Source organism: Vigna umbellata, chromosome 5 (assembly GCF_029865625.1).
Source record: "Vigna umbellata cultivar VRB3 chromosome 5, Vumbellata_1.0, whole genome shotgun sequence".
NCBI lineage: Eukaryota > Viridiplantae > Streptophyta > Magnoliopsida > Fabales > Fabaceae > Vigna > Vigna umbellata.
In genome coordinates this window covers 11750777-11759379 of record NC_142169.1, presented here as the reverse complement: position 1 = coordinate 11759379, position 8603 = coordinate 11750777, and the positions used below count along the sequence as shown (strand labels likewise).

At 31.1% G+C, this 8603-nt stretch overlaps 1 pseudogene across 1 annotated transcript; it reads right to left on the bottom strand.

Moving 5' to 3' along the window:
- Nucleotides 1–863: 863 nt before the first annotated feature.
- Nucleotides 864–2697, bottom strand: LOC124844690 (LOB domain-containing protein 25 pseudogene; annotated as a pseudogene). The gene is made up of 2 exons (XR_015786921.1): nt 2634–2697; nt 864–1604 (listed from the first exon to the last, which is right to left on the bottom strand). The product of XR_015786921.1 is annotated as an LOB domain-containing protein 25 pseudogene (transcript).
- Nucleotides 2698–8603: the final 5906 nt, after the last annotated feature.

Here is an 8603-nt window from a genome sequence, read left to right as displayed (position 1 = left end):
GCCCATTTCAATGGCCTGCCATTATTAGGCCATATACACACACCCATTATAAATACATAATTCAACATCATAGGTAACCCATTACATTTTAGTGAAGCTTGGTATTTTCTCAACATCGTTTTGAGATCATGGCTTCTCCATAATATCTAAGTCAGTAGTACATAGGAAGAGGGAGTTCATGCTCGAAAAGGTAGCTTCCAACTAGTGCTATATATGTATATGTTTTCATTCTTTCAATATCAAATTATTTAGTTTTCTTTTTTACCCTATTTTTATTTTTATTTTTTCTCGAGATGCAAGTTAGATATAAACATTTTTTTTTTCACAAAAGTTTAAATATTGGTTTATCATATTACCTAATTTCATATAATAGGCTTGATACCGTTTGAATAAAAGTAAACTATCTAATTGGTAAGAAAATAAAAGTCCAATATATATGATTATTTTTAGCTACCAATTTCTCACAATTTATTATGATAGATGGTTTGGAATGCTACGTGGGGCCATTTCGGGTATATTTATTAGATAGGTTTCTTATCAGAAGAAAAAGGAAAAATATAGTGCGAATTTAGTGGTCTCAAAGGTGAGTATAATATGTGTAGTAACATGCTTCCGAAATAGTGAAACATTTTTATCATTTTTTTTTTCCATTTCGATGTTAACTAAGAAACTATATATATTTTCTCTAGCATAAAGTTTTTTAGTTTGTATTGCCTCAGTATTTCTAAGAATGACTTATTACATGTTGGTGACAATATTTCTATCAACAACAGAATATCGTTAAAATTACATAGTATAAAAAGTGATGCAAACATTACAAAACAAATATTATATATACATATTTGTGTTTGTGAGCTGAAAAATGAACAGAAATTGAGTTTTATTATGAACCGAAAATTTCACTTATGAACTGCAGAGAAGTAGTAGTTCAGTTACATTTATAACAAGAGAGACATTTTATGAAATATGAACGGCACCCTTACAATAACATACAATATGTTTTATTCATAACCACGCTATGACTATATACCACCCCATGATGATAATAAATACTATACAATAAGAAACCCTAGAGGGATATAAGTGGTAAACTAATAGGAATTTGAATCACATATTATTGTCACCTCGGTGATAACCATCGCCAAGTGGATCATTGTTCCAGGGAGAAGGATAGTAATAACCAGGAGACTGACCCAGAGAGGAAGCTCCACCTTCAGCCATTCTTCTCCCATCTTGAGTTGGCATTTCATTGCAAGTATAGCGGATCAAATCAGCGTTTGTGGCATCAAGTTCCTTTTGGAGCCTAATCACTTGCCTTTGGAGCACTGAAATTGCCCCAACACACCCATAAACTGGATCTTTTATCCTTGCCTCAGCTTCATAGGCTAGAGAATTCACTGCATCCTCCCTTTGGTGGGGTTGGACTTCATTCAGGAGTTTGCTCACGTTGCTCGCACCAAATATCTTGTGAACATTGGCAAACTTTTGAGGCTCTTCTGGTGGGAAATATGGAGCAAAAATGCAATCCGGCATGCATTTCCTTCTCAAAAACTTGCACGCAGCACAGGGAGAGTTAGAGTAGCTAGAAGAGGCCATGATCTTCACTGCAATTACCCAATATTTCATACACAAAAAAACAATACAAAATCTCAAATTTAGAATAATTTCATCATTATTTATTATTACAGTTTTTCTTATATCAGAAACAAGGAAATTCATAAAGGAGAGTAGAGTACAAAAGGTACTCCAACTCATGAACAAAAGACATTATCTAACATGAAAATCAAAATACAGCACAAAAGAATCTATTACAGTTTGAATACTGTAAAAGCACGTATATGCTGTGATTAAATACAATGCATCTCATGAATATAATTTTAAAGTGGGAGCAAATAAAGCTATATATAAAGAAAATTAGCAACAGACCATTTTTTGAAAATGATTAAAAGCTAAAGCGGGCTTAGTTAATCGTATAGTGATCGTATAGAATCTAAAATTTAGTGTCTAGACTTGCTTGAACATGGAAAAAACTAGGGTTAGGGAGACTTTACTTGCCTAAAGCACATCCTGCTACTTCCTTTTTTGGTAATAACATTTTCAACTACTGTTCTAACTTCTCTCACTTTTTATCCCGAAGCCGTCTTTATGTTGAATCAAAGTCCACTGTTGAATTAGTGGATTGGAAAAACCGAAAAGAGGAGGCCCTATTTATAGATTTTCTCACTACACTACCCAGAACCCTTATTTCTACATGTGAGACGACAGTATTATTAATTGGGGTGTGTTTGATTTCCTCATCTCAGACTAATAAATTTCTTCCCTGAATTTCTCTCCCTGTCTCTCCTCATCTCTCCTTAGGTCTAGCCTTCTGTGTTTTTCAGTTGGAGAGGCTAAAAGAAAGGTACACCTACCAGGAATCTTTTCAGCTTATTGGTGGATATGACGCGTGGAAGTTTTCTCAATTTTCAACTCTTTCAGTAGGATGATATATCTATCATTCACACACCCAGAATTTCATTCCTTTCAAAAATTTCCAAAAACCAAAACCTGGATCAAGCCTCAGAACATAAATTTATTAGGAAAACACCAATCAGAAAGAAGAAAAAGAATCATATAATTGGAAAAAACTATACCTTGTACAGCTAGCTAGGTTTAATTGAACAAACGATATTGTAATTTAGATCAATACCTTTTTTTTTCTCTCTTGCAGAAGGGTCTTTCAAGATCTATTCTTTAATAATGCCAGTGAAAAAGAAGTCTACAAGCACCGGGATAGAAGTCTTGGGAATTCACTATTGGATGTGAGAGTTCAGAGAGAAAACGGAAAACCCTAGTTACTTGCAGGACAAGATGAGAAAAACCCGCAAATACAATGACAACTAGATAAGCAACAACAAAGAGTATAGGAGAAAAAGAGCATTTCCAGTGAGAGAGTGGAAAAGAAAGCAAAAGACAAGTGCAATAAATGGGGCTACAAGTGAAAAAGAATGACTATGACACAACCTTTATAATAATACCCAATACAGTAGCCAAGGTTAACTGTAATAATCTGTCCCACTAACAACTATATATATTCTGGGATATCATATACCTTTGTATTTATAACTAGTTTATTTGTGGTAGTTCAATGCAAACCTTGTTCTTCCTTCTCTTAAGCAAGGGTTTAGGAATTGACCCATTAGTTTAAGTAGTTCCTCATATATATTTCAGAATAAGTGCAAATTGGACAGAAAGTGAGCCAACGATGAAACATACTCCTTAGCATTTGTTACGCAGGTGTAATGAAACAGAAGGTTGGTTTTATTTTCATCTCTTCGGTTCTGTTTTCTTCTTTTTATTTATTTTCTTTTAGACAAGGCACACATATAATCAACTTCACATGGTACTTATCTTTTCATTCTAGTATGTCTGTATAATTGCACTCAGCTTTTACTCCCAGAATATTCAAATGGATAGCTTGTTCTCTCTCCTCAAATTCTATTGAAATAGAAAAAACTAAAATTAAGAATATATATAAATGAAATTATGGAAATGGAAAATAATATTTTCCACAATAAATTATCCGTATTATTAAAAACATACATAACAAAAGTGTTAGCCCTAATTATTATCACTTAAAACAGTTTTTCTTTATATATATATATATATATATATATATATATATATATATATATATATATATATATATATTACAATTTTTACCTTCCTGTATCTTTATTTAAGTCCGTTTCACAGGAAATACAGTCATCATTTTGTTCTTTGTTATACCAATCCCTCTTTGTTTACCAAATAGGTTTAACTATATGATTCTGGTTCCATGTAAGTCGAAGTCACAAATAGCCTACCGGGTCCAAATTCTTGGAACTCAACACCAAATTGTTGGGTGTATACAACTCCAATAAATACGATTTTCGGAATATATATGGGCAAGCTCCCAAATTACATATATATTATTATCTTATATATATATCAGTTAAATCATAATATTAAGAAAGTATTTAATTCATATATTTAATACTCATTACTACTATAATTTCTGACTTAAATTCTGCAATGGATCTTTCCATGGATTGCACTTCAAACTTGAAACTTTGTACATATTGTTCAATAGCAAAAATTTTGCATTCGGGAGTTTCACTTCGCCACAAAGAATTCTCAGCGGATAAACACACACACACAATAAATATATATATATATATATATATATATATATATATATATATATATATATATATATATATATATATATAATTTGTTTCTTATTTTTATCTTACAATTTTACTGAAATTTTGAGCGTGAATTTATGAACATATGGCATGATTCTAAGAGTGACTTGAAAGCTCTTGTTGATCGAAATAGAATTCCTTGTTGTTCAAAGAAGAAAGATCTACCTACAAAAGACTTTCTGACACGTGAAACAATACGAGAGTTTGGATATTTATAAATATGGTGACTATGAATGATTATTAAGTGAGTATTCCTTGGAGAATACTAGATGTATTTACATGATCCACATAAGTCATGGATCTATGTATATCATTATAATAATACTTACCGCAAGTATAATAGCAAAGTAGTTTAATAATAACAATCATAAATAATAACAGAATCATAAATAATAATTATAATATCAAACTGTCGAGATTAGTTATGATACGTGGACATTGTCCCAGTGGACATAGGTTTGAGCTACTCTAGAACGAAAAAGCTTAATGAACTTTGTTGGGTCATACTCTTTAGCACGACTATTTTGGTGAGATAAGAACATAAGTCCCCTTATCCCAGGAGTTTGATTTGGTGTATGTGGTCGTGTCTGATATCTTTGTTACCAATGACAAACGTTGATGCTTTGAAGAGATTTTGATGATGATATACTTGAAGACTAGAAGAAACAAATACAATATTGTTAAGAACATTCTTTGTAGAAATCATTTGTATAGGAATAATTTTTAAATTGTAAGCACTTAGAAGTTTTATAACTTATTGATTTCTTGCGGCAATAATTGATTATCATAGGAAATAATCGATTATTACAAGCAAAAGTAGAAAAGGGTTTGCCTCAACAATAATCAATTATCATAGGGGATATTATCGCAAGTTTTGATATTGTCTAGGGTTCGGCAATAATCGATTATCACTAAGGATAATCGATTATCACGTTTTCCAAAAACTCATAATGATCTAAAATAATTGATTATCACTCTTGATAATCGATTATCTCTTCTAGTTGGGAGGTGTCTTTTCATTTTCTTACTCATTGCTTATAAATAGAACCCTCCTAAACCTTTTACAAGTCACAAAAAACTTGAGAGAACAAAATTGGTTATGAGGAAGTTCTTAATTAAGTTTAAGTTTTAGCTTAATCAAGTCTTAAGAAAGGAGAAGCTTGTGTTTAGTGTGTCTAAAGGTGCAAGCGGTTCTCTGCAAGTTGAATGGGCTAGTATTCATTCCATCATGTGTTGAAGGAAGATGTCTTTTGCTTTTATTGTTTCATCATTCTTATTGTAATCTTAATCTCATTTTTAGTGAAAAAGTTAATCACTCTTTTATAGTGATTAACGACTAGACATAGAATCTTTTGATTCGAACCAGGATAAAATCATTTGTGTGATTTTCTCTATCCCTTCATCTCTTTACTTTATTCTGCTCAAAGAAAATTTAAAAAGGGAAAACGAAGATTTTGAAAGAACCAATGCACCCGTCCCCTTTTGGTTATTATCTGTTGTCACGCTCTTTAAACATTCCGTTGCGCAATACTAATCTCAACAATTGGTATCATAACTTGTTTTGATAGTTTTTCAAATTTTATGAAAATGGCCAAACATAACCAAGTATATGCTGAAGGTGCTTCCATCAATTGACCACCACTTTTTACTAGTGATAACTATGCTTTCTAGAAATTCAGAATGCAAATCTTTATGGGGTCTATTCATAGAGACATCTGGGAAGCAGTTGAAAATGGTGATTTTATCCCAACTCGAATTATTGATGGTGTTGAACAAGAAAAACCTTATTTGTCTTAGATTGTTGAGGAATATAGAATAGCATAGTTTGATATTGTTGTGCTTGATGAATTCATAAAATATTTGTTTGTAAGACAACATAGGAAATGTGGGAGGTTCTTAGAGTCACTCATGAAGGTACATATGATGTAAAGTGTAGAAAACGTGATGCAAATATCTCAACCAAGAGTAGAGGGGTTGAATTGGTTAGCCCTTTAAAAAATTGTTCTTTCAAAAGCTTTTCAAAATCTTTGATGTTTTCTTGAAATCAATTTGACAAGTATAAGAACAACAATTAACCTTAGTTGAAGAAAACCACTATAATGATAGAGTTATACAAGCAAGAATACAGAGAACACCCCTCTCAGTGCATTCTCCTTCCCTAACTCAATATCACCTATAGTACGAAATGTGAATCACCTCACAATCTCACAACCTAGAAAGCAATCCCAACTCTTTGTAACCTTTAGAGCAATCCCAACTCTAAATGCAGAACACACAGGTTCTCTTTCTGACTCTCAGAAATAGGGAACACAACCCTCTTGATTGTAGGTAGATATTGATCCTGAGTACACCTCAAGTACAAAATATGATCAACAATGTGTAAGCACGACTAGCTTGCAAGAATCTTGATGAATTTCTTTCCAAATGAGTAATTTTGATTCTCCAAGAAGTCTAGGATGCTCTTGCAATCAATTCTTAACAATCAAATCAGTTATGAAAGTGTAAGTACATGAATTCATATTGAAGCAACGCACAACACGTCTATTTATATAATTTTCAAACACTGACATAGTTTAATCGATTAAGCACATAATGTAATCTATTAAACTTTTCCTTCTACTTTAACAGTTTTACATCTGTTTCAGATTTAACAGATTAAATGGCGCATGCAATTGATTATGTAAATCATATAAGACAACAACAAACAAATATAATTGTTATAGGCAGTTATGGCTTTCAATGAAAATGATTTTCACAATATAAACATTTTAACCTATTATGAAACTTAGGTATTCGGTTAAGTTCCATACTTAAGCAAATTTCAAAATCATTTTCCTTTCAAAACACATCAATGCACTTAACAAACACATGTTGGCATAACAACATGTTTTAATCGAGTATACAACTAATGTAATCTATTAAAACATGGTTGTTTTGCCCTTGATAAGCATATAATAAAATCTGAATAAATTTAATAGATTATATAAACAATTTAATCAATTATTTCTTCCAGATATGAAATGTGCAATATGTTTCAACTTAGGATTCATTTCATACAATGAATGCTTATATCAATTCGTTCAAGCACAAACACATATATGATCAAGCAATTATTTTGTCATTTATTGTGCAAGAAACTATAAAACATTTCTTTTGTTCATCATTGAAAACACACATGTGAGATGGGTATAGCTAGATATAGCTCTCCCCATCAACAATATCCCCCTTTTTCTGATGATGCATAACAAGAAATCTATTTTCTAGTTACTCTCCCCCTTTGGGCATTAGCAAAAAATGACATAACAAGTAACATGAAAATAAAGTGCTAAAAGAGACATCAAAATGAAATCCTTAAAAACCAGTTGAAGAATGTGATATTCCCCCTATCACTAATCAATGTAGCATTATACCAGTTGAGCAGTATAAGATTTATCATAGTGTAAATTAGAACTCAAATTATCAATTGAAAATAATATAACAGTATATAACATTATATAGATCAGAGTATATATATTGTTTTCAAATGAATGTATCAAGTGATATCATGTGCAATTTGCAAATACTCAATATGATTTATGCAAATAAAATGAAGCACAGAGTATGATTGCAGTATTAATTATGCAACAGTGGTGCAATATAGTAGAAGAATATGTGTAAAGTGTTTAAGTTTTCTACAACAGTGGTGCAATTTTTCATAATGAAGCATATATATAGTTTTTCAAACATTTTGGAACAATATGCAACATATGACATGAAAGATATGTCAATCGTGTATATAAGAACAGTTAAAACATGTTTAGCAATGAAGATCAGCAGTTATAAAAATGTAAACCAATGTAGTACCATTTAATCGATTACATTATGTATGTAACAAATTAAAATAACTGTATAGCGAATTCTTTAACAGATTATGAATCCACTTAATTTGTTAAAATGCGTAAGTTGATCAATTTAACAATTTTGATCATATATCCTGTGATGATCATAAAACAACCTATAAACACAACTTTCTCAACCATGTTGAGTGTTAGTAGCATGATAAACAATATAAAATCAATAGTTATGAAGCAATGTTTGATCTAAGAATGATTATGAATGAGAAATGATCAAGTAAAAGTGTAATATAAGATTGTGTCCATACAATTTCATTCATTCAACCACATCCAATCATTCACATAATGATTCCAATAATTTCAATCAGATATCAAACATGTAATCAATCATTTAGATTTACATTTAAACAATAAGCACAAGGATATTGATTCCAAAACAGAATATCATTAAACCAAATAACATTCAAACATGACAGTACCAAGAAAATAAAGTGTTCATAACCAAAAGCCTTATGGCTTAATTACATCATTAAAAAAAACTTAA